At 34.5% G+C, this 18,090-nt stretch overlaps 1 protein-coding gene across 2 annotated transcripts in view; it reads right to left on the reverse strand.

Annotated features, from left to right (window-relative positions):
- The window catches only part of PDGFD (platelet derived growth factor D), a 296,873-nt gene that overhangs the window by 75,654 nt on the left and 203,129 nt on the right, over positions 1–18,090 (reverse strand). The window lies entirely within an intron of this gene.

Consider the following 18,090-nt stretch of genomic DNA (forward strand, 5'->3'; position numbering starts at 1 on the left):
TGAGTCAGAATGTGTTCATTACAAAGTCATATCACACTAAAATTTTCATTTTGGGTGGGTGATGAGACTATGGATTGGGAATATCTATGTAGATTTAATTTGGGCAAGATTACTTTTAGGCTGGATTAAGATCTCTTTCTACTCTGAAATTCTGTAATACTCTGATGCTTTGAAATGCTAGAACTGTGGGTTAAATGTAAATTTATTAAGAAAAATATAAAATCATAGGATGATATCTAGAGATTCAGAGATCATCTAAACATTTGATTTAATAGATGAAAAATTGGGGCCCAGATAAAGTGAAGTGCCTTGCCTATGGTACCATATTTGTGTTCAAAACATCCTTCTCAGAAGGGGGTAGATAGCAAAAACAATTGTTTATGGGAAAAATACCAGTAGATTAAAATTCCATCCTTAATATTTATTAGGTGTGTGATTTTGGGCAAGTTATCCAATTTACTTGAATCCATTTCTTCATCTGTGAAATGAGAATTGGACTAGATGGATTCTGGGATGTGTTCCAGCTCTTTCTAGATCTATAATCCATGATGTGACAGCAAAATAATAATAAAATTTTAGGTTGAATCAAAAGAAAGGAAAGTGATAGTCTTATTTTATTCTGTCTTACTCAGACATTTGTAATATTGTGTCCAGTTTTGGCAGCATACTTTAGAAATGACCTTAGAAACATTGGAGGCTAATAAAAATGGTAAAAAGACTTGAAATCATGTTATATAAAGAATTTGTTCAATGTATTGGTCAATTGAATAGCAAAGAACTGGTCAGTCAATAAGAAATCTAGTTGGGGGTCAGAGAGTATATTTATAGAATTAAGACCACTGAGTGCAAGTCATATAAATGCTTAATATCAGTAAAGACATCTTAACTAAGAGAACCCTCTAAAAAGGCAATAGGCTACCTTAAGAAGGGGTGAGTTTCCCATCATTGTAGGTTTCCAGGAAAGTCAGGATAATGTTAGGGATATTACTGATAGGATCTACACTTTTATTATAGGTTCAACTTCATGACTTTGAGGTCTTTTCCATTCTGAAATTTGACAATTCTAAGAAACAGATCTTACTATTCAAATCTAACACAAAATTTAGTAGGACTAATATAAATCTTACTCAAATAACTGCAATGCAAAAGAGAACATGATAAGAGCATAAGAAACACAAAAGGTAACACAGACCACAGAAAATATGTCAAGCGAGGGATTAGGGAAGGCTTCAGTGAGATAGCTAATTCACTAAGAGTGTTTCAGAGGATTTAAAGAATATTAATGCATTATAAAGATATTCTCCACCCAGGAAAGGAAGGGAATCTTCCCTTATGTATCAGAATTTGGTATAATACTACAGGCATATTAACATGTGGTCACTTAGAGAACCTGTTATTAGATACCCAATTTGAACTAATAGCGCAATTACATTTAACTTGGTAAAGAAGACATTCAATAGGAATCTAATACCAGCAGGAATACTGCATTAGGGAAACATGATATGATGGGTTAAACAAGCTAAAAGTGAACTTGGCCTATAATACATGGAGTAATGAGCTGGAAATATCAAGCTTCTCTATCCATTTTTAATCATCAATATAGTTGTCAAGCACATTATTTGCATTTGGGAAACATTTTCTATTCATCTATCTTCTTATACACAAAACAAATTTTTAAATGGAGTAAAATATGAACTATCTCTACTTTGTCATGGATGAGAAAGATGATTTCTAAAATCAAATCAATCTGGTTAAAAGGGGCACTAGATTTAACAGATTGCTTATGACTTTGAAGTAACTAAACTGACTTTTGGACAAACATTTGAATATTTAATTTAAAAATATTTATTCAGCACCTACAATGTGCAAGATACTGTGCTAAATATTGTACGCGATACAAAAATAACAAAAATGATATTGATGTACTCATGGAACCAAAAGTATGTAAGGCAATGAACATATGGCATATGCCAATAACTATACTGTAAGGAAGAATGTTAAAGTTTCACAGGATAAATACTATGAGAGTTCAGAGTAAGGGAACAATAATTTTTTTTTCCTTTGGCCAGGAAGCTATAGATTTTGACTATTATATTCCTGTGTTTTCCTTATTATGTTTCTTTCAAGAAATTACTGGTGTATTCTTTCTCTTTTCACTTTGTTCTCTTATTCCAAGGAATCTTCTTTTATAAGTTCTTAAAATGATGCATAGACTCTTTTTTGGGTAGTTCAGTGACTTTTAAATTCTCTGTCCTTGATATGCTTTCCAGGTCAGTTATTTTGGCTTTGAGATACTTTACATTTTCCTATTGTGTTTTCAGTCTTTTGACTTTTTTTAAAGTATTAATTGTTATCTCGGGGAGTCAAAAACTTCTATGTTCATTTTAACTTATACAGGTCACTTAGGTGGTACATTTGATAGAGTACTGGGCATAGTGTCAGGAAGACTCATCTTCCTGAATTCAAATTCAGCCTCAAATCCAGATGTATTACTCTGTGCAAGTCATTTAACCCTGTTTGACTCAGTTTCCTCATCTGTAAAATGAGGAGAAGGAAATGGTAAACTACTTCAGTATCTTTACCAAAAAAATCCAAAGTAAGGTCACAAAGAACTGAACATGACTGGAAAATGACTGAATAACATAAAAAAAAAAAAATTCCTGGAATTTGTTATTTTATACCTCTTATTTAAAGTTGTTAATTTTCTTTTTAATTACATTCCCCTCCTTCCCTACTCTTCTTTGAATTTCAAAATCATTTTACTTCTCTTAAAGAACCTCTCTGGCTTAATCTCTTTCAGGAATTTTATTTGAAATTGTGCCCAGGCGGTGTTTTTATTTGTGACTTTTCTTGTGTATGTCTTGGAGACATGTTCCTTGTTCCTTGATCATCTCTATCACAAAAATATATTTTTATGGCAAGATGTGTTGTGTTTTGATTCTTTCACCTAATTTTCTGACTTTGGACTTTATGTTAGGCCAGGGCTTTATTTTTAAAGATAATGTCTGGGTTGAATGACTGTCCTCTGAGTCCTTTTGTACCTCATGGGACAGTGTGTTGTATTATCCCAGCTCAGGCTGGGAACCTGGAGGTTTTTATTACTCCCAAAGTGGTATGATCCTGAAGTAAGTTTGATGACTGCAATCCAGGCCGAAGTTCTTCAAGTAAGTTCTTCAAGTAAGACCCAGGTTTAGTTCTGAACAACAGATTAGTGGACTTGCCCCTCATTGAATTTCATTAGCAGTAAATTGCTGCTGGATTAGGACATTATCAGCTTGCTAGAAAACTCTTCAGGTTCAGATGAACAAAACTGCAAGTGTATTTTTGGTATGGAATTCTGTCTCTGGTTATTTAACTGCAGGCTAAAAACTAGGTTGGAGGCTAAGAATGATTCCTTGCTCCACTCTTGGGATTGAAGCTCCACAGTTACTATTTGCTTCTGAACTTATTCCTTCCTTAGTATATAGCCTATGATCTTCCAGAATGCTCCTCACTTTGCAATGCCATTGTAAGCATGAGTCTTCAACTCAGACCATACTGAATCTGGGAACCAAAACTTGGTAGTGACCAATATAATTGCAATTGATGTTTGTTCTTGCCTCCTGCATAATGTTAAGACCCTTTGGGTGGATCTGGGACTTTTTAATATCCTGTCATGCACACATAAGCAATTTTTCAGTTCTTGTGCTAGGATGGTCCATGTGGCACATTCCCGGCTGCACCCCATCCCTATTGTATGAACCACCTCTTTGTCTCTCCCCTTTTGCCAACCTGGGCTGGGAAAAATGTCTCACTGTGATTTTTTTTTCTTTCATTTTCTTTCCTGATCAGGACTCTGGCATGTTTTCTATATTTTTGTGCAAGAATTGTAGTGGTAAATTTGATTGTATTTTTTGCTACTTTGCCATCTCAGTTCAGAGATGTTGCTTCAATCCACTTGTTACTTCTGTTATTGCTTATCTTTCTCTAGATCTATCTTGGGAGATACATTTAGTCAATGCACCAAGAAACAGTTCCTAAGTAGTTCTAGTGTGCTAAGTGCTGGGGATACAAACACAAAAATGAAACAATACGTGCACCCAAAGTGCTTAAAGTCTAATGGGACAAGTGTATAGGCAACAAAAGCATATATAGATGCATGCAGAAAACAGATAAAAAGTAATCCTGAAGGAAAAGGCATGAGCACTGTGAAGATCAGGAAAATCTTCTTGTATAATACAACACTAAAGTTGAGTTTTGAAGGAATCCAGGGATTTTACTATGTGGGGGTGAGAAGAGAACATGAATGATAGGCAGCATAAAGATAAGGAGAAAGAAGACAGAGAAGTGAGAAATAAGTATTTTTGAATATTTGTGCAACATCTGGGATCTCCAGCTGTTAAAACCTTCACTTTACCTCTCCAGACTTCCATCTTTGTTTCTTTGATGTCCTTCATTTCATTTCTCATGAAACATCATTATTAATGATAGGATAGAAGTGAATTATAATTCACCAAGGACTTTCTATTACTCTTTGGTTGACCTGTGATTTTTGAATCTTCTGATACCATGGTATTCAGATGCAGACTCTTAATGGGAGAATACTATTTTTCAAACGATGGATTTTTTTTTTTTTAAAAGCATTGAACAGTTCTGGATCACTGAAAATTCTGCACAATTTTATGAACATGATCCAGTCCTATCTCCCTGAATACTTATTTTGTTTTAAATGACATAATTCAACTACAGAATCATAGGAATTTTTAGAGCTGCATGGATCTCATTTAGTTAAAATTAATCTCATTTATTTAATGATCTCATTTTAAAGATGAAGGGATTGGAGTAGTCAAATGATTTGTCAAGATCATACTGTGAATATTTATGAGTATAGGGTATACATCTAGTGCTAGAAGAGAATATAACCTGCTCATTTAATAGATTAGTAAACAGCATGTAAGTGACTTGCTCCAGGCCACAAAGATAATAAGTGGTAGATTCTGCACACATATGCAGGGTAGCAGACTCCAAATCCACCATTACTTGCATAAAGACTTAAAGCTTATTAAATAATAAATTAAACAATAAATAAGCATTTATTAATCACTAGCTACATGTGCCATGTAGATGCAAAGGAAAAAAAAAGGTCTGTTTTCAAGATTTTATAATCTATGCTTAAAGAATGTTTGTTTAACTGAATTGAGATCAGGACCAAACTGCTCAAAGCAGAGATAATAAGTGTCTCAATACTGCCAATGAGCTGTAAGTCTTACATTGCATGTAAAAAAAAAAAAAAAAAAAACCTGAGGATTCAAGGGGAACCAATAATGGAACGAGAAATGGGATCTCCAACTGAAATTCCTGATTGATTATTCCTCCCTGGGATTGACAAAGTAATTCTATGATGTAGTGTCAGTTTTTTGGTAGGTTAGAGGACAGAGTAATGTAAGAATGATTTATGGACTTATGATAAGCATAGAAATGAAAGGAAACCCAGAAGTCATCTAAACCAATACTTCTCTCATTTTACATTTAAGAAAAATGAAGCCCAGGAAGGTTATAGGTGGCTTGCTTAAAGTCACACAGGCCATAAGTATCAGCAGTAGAATTTAAATCCAGTTCTGCCAGAAAGTCCTTGTACCATAAAACATTGATGTTGGGATGAAGGTGTTAGTGACTTGAGGTCAGATGTCTTATTCTGTATACATAAGTAAAACATAGTTTTGTTTTGTTTCTAAGGGAGCTGGAAAAGCTTAAGACTTGGAACAGTAGCCCCAGGCCTAGAAAATTGTTCATAGATGCCATTAGTCTCAAGAGAACATACCTGATTTTCAGTTTCTTCTATTCATCACAACACAAAGTTTCCTCCAACAATGACCTTCAGTTGAGTGATGTGTATAATTTTTTTTCTTATAAAAATTTTCAAAAATATATTATTTTTTCAGTCACATGTAAAGATACTTTTCAACATTCATGTTTGTAAGATCTTGAATTCCAATTTTTTATCCTTTCTTTCTTTTCCTCCCTCCTCCCCAAGATAGCAAGCAATCTGATATAAGATATATATATATATATATATATATATATATATATATATATATATATATATATCATTTAAAACCTATTTCCTTATTTGTCATGCTTGCAAGAAAAATCAGAACAAAGGGGAAAAACTAGGAGAAAAAAAGATGAAAAATAGCATGCTTTTATATGCATTCAGTCTCCATAGTTCTCTGTCTGGATATAGATGGAATATAAATAAGTTTTGATATGAAATAACCAGGGTATACCTTATCACTGGCGCCAAATGGACTTACTAATATGACTTTAGGATTAGGCATAAGCTCCATACTCTCCTTAAATTCTTGCCCATTCAATATTTAAAATGCCATGGACAGACTTTCATCCCTTTGGTATTGTAACATGAATCTGTATAGAGCAAGAACAGAAATTCTTTGCTGACTTGGATTATGCGGTAGCTCTAAGGGACTGCTTCCATCTAAGTATGGGCTTTTGCCAAGCTTATTACCAAAGAGTCTTGCACTATGATGTTGAAGTATCTCCTAACTGGATACTGAGCTTGAGAAGCTAGGACCTTTTAAATTCAGTGGGCCTTTTAAAATGAGAGGCAATTCCAGGCTGGTGCTCTCTACACTGTCATTAAAATTGCAAGATAGTAGAGAAAGACAGGATCTTGTCTTTACTTTTGGTGTTGTCCATTTTGTACCTAATGCGGCTGGTTCCAAGGATGTAACTTGGTTACCTATTTTGCATTTTTCTTTGAATAGGTAACTTTGTGTGATTTAAAGTCAGAAACAGTTTATAGATTTTGCCACAATCGGGAGAAGGGTCAAGCACTTGCCCCGTTTTAGGAACAGACAACTACCAGAAGTGACTCAAAGTTTTCCAGTGCTAAGGTAAAATGTGAAATGACTAACTCACAGTATTGAAAAATACAGCTGTATGTACTAGGAGGCTTACAAAATTAGCCTCTAAATCTTTTGTATGTACACTTCTAAGTTAAATGAATGAATCTAGTTTAAATCATGATATTAATGTTCATGGTAATTTTTCCTATATTTATTACCTCTTTCTATAGAGGAATAAATTACTTGTTTCATACCTGACTTATCTTTGTAGTTTGTACAATGAGTATCATTTTATTTTTCCTATTTCAGAGTAAAATAGTAGGGGTTTATTAGCTAACCAAGGATTGTGAGCAGAGGAAGTCTATTTCCCCATAATTAGAAGACAACCTTCTTAGAAGCAAACTGGGTATATACTATAATGACTGGATACAGAATAAGGAGGGATAATCCATCTCATCTCCTATATAGTCCACAAATACTTGCCTCTAGTCTAATATTTTAATGCTTGTTAAAATATTAACATTATTTAACCTATATCAGATTGCTTGTTATATTGGGGAGGGGGAAAAGGGAAGAAGTAGAAAAATTTGCAATACAATGTTTTGCAAAACAAATTATCTTCACATGCGATTGGAAAAATAAAATATTATTAAAATAAATAAATAAAAATATTAACACTAAATAGTCTATTAATGTTGGGATGAATATCAATATTTTAAACTGTCACTTACAGGATCATGGGGTTAAATCAAGAACTAGAAGATAACAGATGAGAAAACTGAAATCCAGTTAGATTATGTGAACTGCTTAAAATCTCACAGATAGGAAAGAAATAAGCATTTATTTATACCTACTATATGCCAGACACTATACAACAGCTTTACAAATCTCTTCTTTTTTGAGCCTCATAATAATACTACAATGTAAGTGCTAATTTTAACCCGTTCTACTGTTGAAGAAACTGAGGCAGGCAGATGTTAAATGGTTTTCCCATAATCACACTTAATATTTTCTGACTAGAAAATGAGTACTCTTTTTATTGAGATACTGAGTTAATCTAGATAATTCAATGCAGAACTTGTATTCAAATATAAATGTTTTAAAGCTAAATTCAGCATTTTTTTCACTCTCAATTTCAAAGTTTATATTTTAATGTTGTGTGGAAAGGTGAAGAACTTACAGATTAAGCACATATTGATCAGAGACTGTTCACTAAAGTACATGAGGCCCATAGGCCCCAGTCACGTGATTTTAGATGAGACCTGGATTGCATTCCATTGTCCAAAGAAGGAATTAAGTGGCCAAAGCTGTATATCACCTTTTTCACTGCATTCCACTGACCAAATAGGGAGATAAAGGTTTATGTAACCAATCACAACCTATACAGGGTGGGATTTTGGGGGTTCTTTGTCTGAAATGTATAAAAGTTGTAAGCATCTTCAAGTGAATGCCTCTCCTCCTGTGGGTATCTTTGCTGTCCTTTCGGGCCCACAGGCCAGGACGGTCCGCTTCTCCAGATTCTAATAAATTCTTTCTGTACATCATTTGGAGTGACTCCTGAGTAGTCAGTTTGGGTAGGTGCAATTGCCCCAAACAATATGAATAAAGTTGGTCAGCATGGTAAGGAGGCAAAAGAAAGATATACTTATGGGCAAAGGATAGAGAAAAATATAATTATGGAAAAAGGGCAAGATTCAGGGAAAATTCTTCCTATTTCAAAATGTTGTCAAGGACAGGATCTGGAAATAAACCTTTAATTTTAACAATGATACACAGCACATATATCTGCAAAAAGGATGCTCTTTAAAAAAAGCAAATGGAACTGATTCGAGTTGTTTATTCTAATTAATTATACCATTAAATCAAAATTAGGTGAAGATTTAAAATTTTAAATGTAAAGCACTGTCTTTCTAATTATAGTTCTCTTTCTAGAGATGATTCCTAATTAGTAATTTATATCACCATTTATAACATTTTAACAATAAAGTAAAACACTATTTAGGATCTCTTACTTTCACTACTAAATTTAATCAGCTTCTAGTAGGGATTTTTATGGAGATACTGACTGTGGAATGAAAACAAAATTAAGAAGGGGGTTTGTAGAATCACCACCACCCTAATTACCAGTTTATGTACATACATAAACATATACATATATGCGTATATGCGAGCGTGTATGTGTGTGTGTGTGTATGTGTGTGTGTGTGTGTGTGTGTGTGTGTGTGTTTGTGTATTTAACCACAAATAAGATGTCCAAACATTAGACTAGGCAATTAAGCTCTTCAATGACTGGAGTTTACAAGTACATATTATTTACATATTGTCCCTCTATTAGAATGTAAGCTCCTTGAGAGTATGTGCTGTTTTTGTCTTTCTTTGTATTTCCTGTGCCTAGCACTGGGTAAATGTGGAGGAAGAAGACATAAGTACTATGAGTTTAGGAAAACATTTCCCCAGATTTAAGAACAAAAACAAAAAAACAAAACAAACAAAACCCTCAAAGCCAAAGAAAGAAACAGGGTTATATCAGTAACCCCCACCCTATACTGTCAACAATAGAAGGAGATAGACAGATTCTATCTTCAAGGTGGCTTTTATTATTTTAGAGATTACTAACTACAAAGAAAATGATTTTCCTCGAGGAAAATTAACTACATTGATTCCAAGGATTTCATATTCCCTAAACCCTTTTGCAGTCTATCCCATTTCCATTCTGCAATGGAATGCTGCTGATGGGCTGTGTACTCTAAAACAAGCCTAAATATGTATTAAAACAAAACAAAATAATAACCCCTAATCCCCAAACCCCAAATCCCTGATCCGAAGAAGTTGAAGCTGCATGTTAATCTTTTTCTTTTCATATTGGCTATTCTCTTTTTGGCTCTAGATCTCATTGGGCTCTCATGGAACCCAGGCTTGCAAACTCCTACAACACAAATACCTAATGAATGATTGTTGACTATAAATATACTTCAGAGGCCTTGCTCTTTTCCAAGTGAAAGTTCTCTGAACAGAGTTTCTGAGAACTACTGTACATGTGGATTAGATTTCTGACTACTAAAGTGAGAGTCACATTTATCTGCAAATACAATTTACTATTTAAAATTGAAAATATGACAAATTCCAAGATATTTTTCCCCTATATTCATTCACAAGGGAGAGTTTTAGTATAGATTCAGAACTTTTTTTCTAATGGACAGAATGTAAGTTTCAGTCTCTAATATTTGATGTGTGTGTTGATTATGTAGAGAGACAGTAATGAAGACTCAGCGAAAAGGGATGATAATTATAATTGTTTCCCAGAATTTGAAAAGGCAATATATATGATAGGTATATCAACCTTGTTTTCTTTGGTCTTTGAGGGAAAAGGAGATAAAAGTTGTAAATAACAACTATAAAACCCCCACAAATTTAGGATATTTTCTCTTTTAAGGGAGCTCATGAAACAATAGCTGGATAACCGCTTATCAAAATTACAGACATATGAAAGAGGAGATAATGGTTGAAAAGTGGGTTGGACCAGATAATAGATAAAACCCTTCTAATCTCTGAACTTCTGTGATTATCTGAGACAGTCTCCACTCTCCAAACTTCTATCTATATATTTCCTCTCTCTGATTGGTGAATTCCTTTTTAGAAACTCTGTTTGAGGAAATAATTATGTTCAGCCTTATTCACTCCTTATTCCAGGTCAGTTCTTTATCCCTTTTTCTTTTTTCTCTTGGGACACCTCGGTGGTACAGTGGATAGAGTTATCTGAAGTCAGAAAGACTCCATCTTCCTGAATTCAAATCTAGCCTTAGACAATTACTAGCTGTATGACTCTATGCAAATCATTCAGTCCTGTTTATTTCGATTTCTTTGTCTATAAAATGAGCTGGTGAGGAAATAATAAACTTTTCTAGTATCTTTTCCAAGAAAAACTTCACAACTCAGTCTCAAAGAGTTAGACATGACTGAACAATGTATTAACTTATAGCTAAATAGGACCCGCTGATGATTTTTGCTAAAACATATCACTCCTGGGAATTAGGAAAGTTATTCTGGCAGCTGGGTGAATATTAGATTGGTGAAAGAAGAGCAAGACTGGGGGTAGGATATTCATTTAAAACATTTATAATATAGTATTAAGTACATAGTAAGCCCTCAACATTCCTAATGATTGATTATACTATTTATCATTTCTCAGAAGCTAAAGCTAAAAGGAAAGTTGGATCTAGAAAGGAATTATTAATCATCACTAAACCTAATCCTTTTACTTTCTATCTGACCTAGAGAGTTAAAATAATTTGCCCAGTCACACAAGCTGTTAAGTGGCAGAACAAATTCCAGGCCCAGTTCTTCTAAGTCAATGTTTGGGATGACTTTTGTATCTTTTTTGTTTTGTTTTGTTTGTTTTTGTTCTTCCATGGGGAGGAGGTAATGTCCAGCACTTGGCACTTTGCTTTTTAAAGAGTAAAAGAGATAATTTTTGGAAGTGTGGCAATAGCTGCTGGTGAGAAGAGGAATCAGGGAAGGCCTCCTTGCAGGTAATACTTGAGATGGACTTTGAAGAAGGTTCAAGATTACAAGAGGAAAAAATGAGGAAGCAACACTTTTTCTAGTAGAAAGGCCTCATCAAAGGCAAACATAGGCAATGGATGATTCTGTGTTTAGATGGGGAAGAAGATCATTTGGGATAAATTAAAGATTATGTGTGACAAATCTGGAAAAGTGGGTTAGTGCTATAGTAAAAGGGAGAGGTCAAACAGAGAGATCTGTAATTGCTTTTAGAAGCAATTGGGAAGCTACCAACACTTGATGATCAGGTGACTGGCATGAACAGGCCTGTACTTTATTTTTTTTCTCTTTTTAAAAATTTTATTTTATTTTTCATATTTTTATATATTTTTTATTAAAGCTTTTTATTTTCAAAACATATGCATAGATAATTTTCAACACTTGCCCTTGCAAAACCTGTTGTTCCAAATTTTTTTTCCTTCCCTCCCCCTCACTGTTCCCCTAGAGAGCAAGTAATCCATTATATGTTAACATGTGCAATTCTTCTATACACATTTCTACAATTATCCTGGTGCACAAGAAAAATCAGATCAAAAAGGAAAAAAAATGAGAAAGAAAACAAAATGCAAGTAAACAACAACAACAAAAGAAAATAACTACATAATGATCCACACTTGGTTCCCACAGTCCTCTTTCTGGGTGCAGAAGGCTCACTCCATCACAAGACCATTGGAATTCAGTGCTTTATGAGCTTTATGAGCACTGTATGGGTAGTTGTTTAGAATATGGACTGGAAAAGGAGTACCCAATGGGAGATTATGCAAAAGCAGTGAGGGCCCCGGGAAGGATGGTGGCCAAGAGACTGAAGAGAAAGGAACAGATGGGAGAGACACAGTAGAAATATGAGCAAAGAAAGAATATGCCCAAAGAAAAATGGGCAAGATGGCAAGTGACTGGATATGAGGGATGAAAGAGAGTGAAGGTCACTGAGTAAAAAGAGAGAGTAGGGGCCTCCTAGTATGCCCTGGCAGGTTGGGATGCTTAAAGGGTAAAATATTGGCCAGCATGAGGAAGTGGAGGAGGGAAAGAGAAGCTCTAAAACTTAGAGAAAGGGCCCAGAATGGAAGATGGAGAGGTGCCAGAGACAAGAACCATTAGCCTAGTTTGAAATTTTGCTTGTGCACTATGTTTAAGCTTCTTAAACTGTGGGTTATGAACCTATGTGGGGTCTCCTAACTGAGTGTGGAGGTTGCAAAATTATGATTTATTATCAGTAAAGGTTTGATTTATGTACCTATATGGAGTCGAATATGGAAAATGTTAAGAAGTCCTGCATTATACCAGACTGAAAGTGGGAAGAGTCCTGCTTTGTCTGCTCAGCTAAAGCAGAGGTATTATTTAACTTGTGTTACATTTGTTCTTTTGTGTCTTCCTCTCCACCAGCAGATTCCTTCCCAAATTTTCCTTGTCTATCTGTATTTGTGAGCCAACAGATCATCCAACACATAATAGCTCCTTTGATGACAGCCAGAATCCTATGAGTGGTTCCTTTATGCTCGGACATTCTTCACATACATCTCCATGTTTTTTTTTAGAAGGACCTTCAAGAGCTTAATCAGAGAATGTTCAGTGAATTCTTTGAACCCCTAGGAAGATATACACTCAGTACCAAGTAGGTGCTTTGTTTTGACTGGAAGTAGTAGTATTAGATAATATAGAAGCTAATTCTTAAGCTAATTTATTAGCTACGATAAATTGTATTATTTTATGATGTGACTGGGTAACATTTTTACCTTTTCTTCAGACTATATTGTACCCTTCTGACCCCTCCCAATCATGAAGACTATAGGAAAACTAAAATATAGAAGAACAATAGTGATTATATAGTATAACTTTCTGAATGGAGCAAACATTCTTATTTTTCACTCATCAGATATTACTTTTCACTTAGCAATATAATTAAGTACTAGATAAACAAAATATTGGACTACCCAATGTGTTATTAAACAAAATATCTTTCAGAGCTGGAAATATGCTTACTCATCTGTGTAGTATTTGAGCATGAACAAAAATAAGCTGAGTAATGAATAATTATTTCAAACAATTGCTTGTGTAGGAAGGCAATATTTGACAAGGAAGAAAACATTTTTTAACAGCTTCAATGATTAAATTGAATAGTAGATAATATGGAAAGACTGTTGACTAGGAGAGAACAGTGTTAGAGTCAGCAGGTCTGAGACCTGCTTTTGTGTCTGCCATAAACTAGGTGATCTTGTGCAAGACTTAGTTGTCTCATTTGAACAAGGAGAAGAATGAATTAGATAATGCCTAAGGTTCTCTTCAGGTCTAAAATCCTTTGGCTCTCCTAATTTGGCATGTGGGTGAGTGCTTCTGCATTATAGTATGGTAGAGGAGGAAAATCTTGCTTTTTGTATTCTTAATGAAGGGTACAAGAGGCTTATGGTTAAAAACAAAGGGACACACACACAAAAAAAAAACGTTCCCAAGTTGGTACTGATGGTGGATTCATACTAGAGAAGCATTTCCCTCCTGGGTTTCAGCCAGATGCTTAACAATTTATAATTGGCAGAGTGATCTGCTCAGCTTTCTCTCCTGCCATTTGCTGTCACCCAAACAGCTGTTAATGAAGGTAGAAAATGCAGATAGAAATGAAAAACTTGGGGTTGTGGAGCTGAGGTGGTGAAAGGAACAAGGTGGGGAGCGGCCAGGAACATAATAATATTTAAATAACATCTCCACATAACCTGGGCAAACACTGTAGCAGAGTGTACCCAGCGTAGACAAAAGCAAAATTTCAAAATAAGCTAAGTGCTATTGTCTCTGTCACCTCCCCATTCCTCTTTGTGTCCCTTAACTTTTCATTTTGGAGTCTCCTACAATCACTTCCACCTTAATCTGGTCAAATTTTTTAATATCTTAAGTATCCAGCTCTGCCTTTCCTAAATTACTGTATACTTCAAAATTAGCTTTTATTTCTCATTCTTTCCCTATTAATCCCCTTTGTACATGAGACCTCAACTAGACTTTATCAAAGCATTACTGTATACAAGATTGGTACTTTCCTCCTTTCAACTTATTTCTCTTAAAAGTGTCTTTCTTTTTGTCATCACATATGACTCTCTAATTCTTAGAGCTACAGAGACTGTAGAAGAAAAAACTATTTGGAGGGAGGAGAGGATTACCAGAGTTCTTTAAATCAAATTATACTATTCACCTTTTCAGCCTGTCAACAATCATTTATTAAATAGTAATTAAGGAGTGGGACAGGATGGGGAAAAATCTCCTATAAAAAGTGGTATTTTAGCTGAGTCTTCAAGGGCAGTAGAAGTTTGAGATGATTGGAGAATGGGAGGAAGTCACAGAGTAGTGAGATGGAATATCCTATGGGAAAAGGTGGGCCATATTGTGGAGAGCTTTAAATGTAAAACAGAAGACCTTGTATTTGATCCTGGAAGGAATAAGAAGCTAGGATTTTTCAATATCCAAGCTCATATTAAACATCCACTATGTGCAAGATACTCTGTTAGATGCTCAGGTTATGATACTCTCAAATTGATTAAAAAAAAAGAAAAGGCAGCTGGTGCAACAGTGCTGTAAACATAGAGCTGAATTTGGTAGCAGATTGGGTCATGGTTTAGCTCCAGATACTTAATAGTAATGTAGTCTTAAGCAAGTCACTGAACTTCAGGGAACCTAAGTTTCCCCAAGTATAAAATAAGGAAAATAAGAGCACCTATCTCATAGGTTGTTGTGAGGAACAAATGAAAAGATGTGTGTGTAAAGCAGCCTAATTCTAAAATGCATAAAAATGACCTATTTGGAGTAAAAATGGACTTAAAAAGAAGTACTGGAAGGAAAATCTTTGTGGTCCTTAGTCCCTTCCTCTTTAAAGGGAAATCAATCACTATTAGTATTAATAGACTAGTATCCAAATTAGTAATATCTATTTATATTACAGTTTGCAGTTACAAATCACATTATGTATATTATTGTCTCATTTAGTTTTGCTATCATTCCAATTCAAAGCCCTTCAGTTACATATTACAGAGAAGAAATCTGAGTCTGAGAGGTATGCAACTCTACAAATATACAACTCTACACAAAAAGATGGAGAACCCTGATCTGTTATTGGCATTAAGATACCTTCTACCACTCTAGCCTTTTTTTTTCTTCTAGAATTTAACAATTAGTAACTTATTAAATTCCTGTGGATATGTTAGGCCCATCCATCAAAATGCAAAAAATAAAACAGCTCCAGTTCTCAAAGTCTTTGCATTCTAATTCTATTGACTCCTAGCATCCCTCCAGCCAACGTTAGTCAATCAAGCTCTACTGGAACTCCATGAGACAGGACAGAACTGAATAGAAAGGGGTAAACAGGCTCAGTTAACATGCAGCACTTGCATAGGTTTGCCTGGTGTACCTTTGTGCCGGTGAAGAAGGGGTTACATTGGGGTGGAAGTGGGGATGAAGCTACAGAACATAAGGTACTTTTTCCTTGCTTTCCAGCTTTGTTCAGGGAATCTAGTTTGAAAAACTGAGATTCACAGTCTGCTTTGCATTTGTTGTTGCTGTTGTTGATTTTAGTTTGGATAGGCTAATGGGTAAGTTTTTAGGAGAGGAAAATTAGAATCTGCAGAGAGTGGTGATAATTAAGAATTTTATCTTGTTAAACTCATCTTCTCTGCTTTATCACTGCTTGCAGTGCGACAACATGACTCATGTAGAGTTTTAATCTCAATGGCAATCTCAACAGCATCATTTGAAGTTAATTCAGCTGGTTTAAATGGAGATACAAAATTAGCCAATAAGTCTGTAAACCTCTGCCTTGTTTTGCTCTTTGAGGAGTAAGATTGAGAGGGTGCTGCAAAAATAGTTTAGACAAGTTTCTAAATGGATCGTCTTCAAAGGCACCATTTTTGGAACTTTCAGGAAGCCTAACAATGAAAATACTGTTTACATCTTAAAGAAGTTACCTGAAAATAGAAAGAGCATTTTCAAGTTCCTGGCCTCTAAATATAGTGGAATTATTCTGATAGTGACCTAAAGAAAGTGTTATTTGAGAAACAAACTCTCAGTCATGTTTGCAAGCATTTTCATATTCCTATATAAAAAGCACAAAGTGCTTATTATTTTTAAATAAGAAAGACATCTGCAGTCTTAATTATTCAATCAATAATCATTTATTGGGCACTTATTGTGGTTCCTTCTATGTGACATACAGTTTTAGAAAGGAACAGACCAGACCAAAGTCAACCAACCAGTAAGTATCAAAGGTAGGATTTGATGCTATCACTTTCAGGATTATTGATTATTCCAGGATGTTTGTCTCTTAGACTGCCTCTCACAGAGCATATACATATATTAGAACAAACATAACTAGTAGATAGGAGTTCTATACAAAATAAATACAAATTTATTGGAAAAGAGGGGAAGCACTAGCAGCTCGAGCAATCAGGAATGGGTTTCATGTGGGAGATAACATTTGAAATGGACTTTAAAGAAAATGAGGCATTTAAAGAGTAGTGAGGAAGGAGTAAATTCCAGACACAGGAACAGCCTGTGCACAAGCACAGAAAAAGGCTGAGTGTGTGAGTGTTGAGTGAGTTGTGAGAGTGTGTATAGTGAAATAATGTGTACCAAAGGTGAAAAAGGAGAAAATATTTATTTAGTGTTTACTACATATCAGGCACTGTGGTAAATACTTTATAAACATTATAATATTTGATTATAACAATAATCCTGAGAGGTAAGTGCCATTATTATCTCTGTTTTAAATTGAGGCAAATATTTTATCTCCACCTCCCCACCCTCACTTTGAAAAAAGAAAGGAAACCAAAATGCTATAACAAATATGCAAAATTAAGCAAAATAAATTCCCAACATTTTATTTGGTTTTAGAGATAAAAAGAAAGAAATGGAGTTTATTAAGGAGAGATGTGACATAGTAGTATGCTTTAACAAAATTCATCTGGCAGCTTTAGGCAGGATGGATTAGATTAGGAGAGTCTTGTGGTTTAATAAGAAGGGACCCTATAATTAATTTCCTTTATACTCTAGCAAGTCCGATTTTGTCTCTTAATCTATGACCATAATAATCTATTGGTATTAATTAAGTTCTATTTGGTATAAAACTACTATAAACAAACTTTAACTCAAAATAAAATATAAGATTTGTTAAATCAGCATTGTCATTATCACACAACCAATCATTCTTCCTATACCACAATTTATACTGCCCTCTGAGAAAGCAGCTATTTCTTCTTTAACCAAACAACAAGAGTAAAGTTAGCTAATATAGTGACCAATCATTTTATTTATCATCAAAGTACTATAGAGATAGCATACTTCAAAAAACCTAGGGTTAGATATTTTTGAGTTTTGAACTTTTCAAATCTTGGGTTTTAAAAAGAAAAAAAAAATCTCCACTAAGCCTTTGAGTCCCCATTTTAGCTATATACTCATTCTGGAGAAAGTCTGTTCTAAGGAAAGCCAGTTAAGAATGGATGAGTCACTTGCAAATATTACAAAGTAGAAAATGTAGAAACAAAAACTTCACACCTTCATTTCAATGGGAAGCAGTGTTGCATGAGTTTGCAATCATGCAAATCATGGCTGATGGATTATTTTCAAATTAAAACTGGAGCCAGTGTCATTGCATACTATTTTCTGCCTTTGTTCTGTTCTGATGTGGAATTCATTTATTGTTTAATAACTCACCATT

This window comes from Sarcophilus harrisii, chromosome 3 (assembly GCF_902635505.1).
Source record: "Sarcophilus harrisii chromosome 3, mSarHar1.11, whole genome shotgun sequence".
In the NCBI taxonomy this organism is placed as follows: Eukaryota; Metazoa; Chordata; class Mammalia; order Dasyuromorphia; family Dasyuridae; genus Sarcophilus; species Sarcophilus harrisii.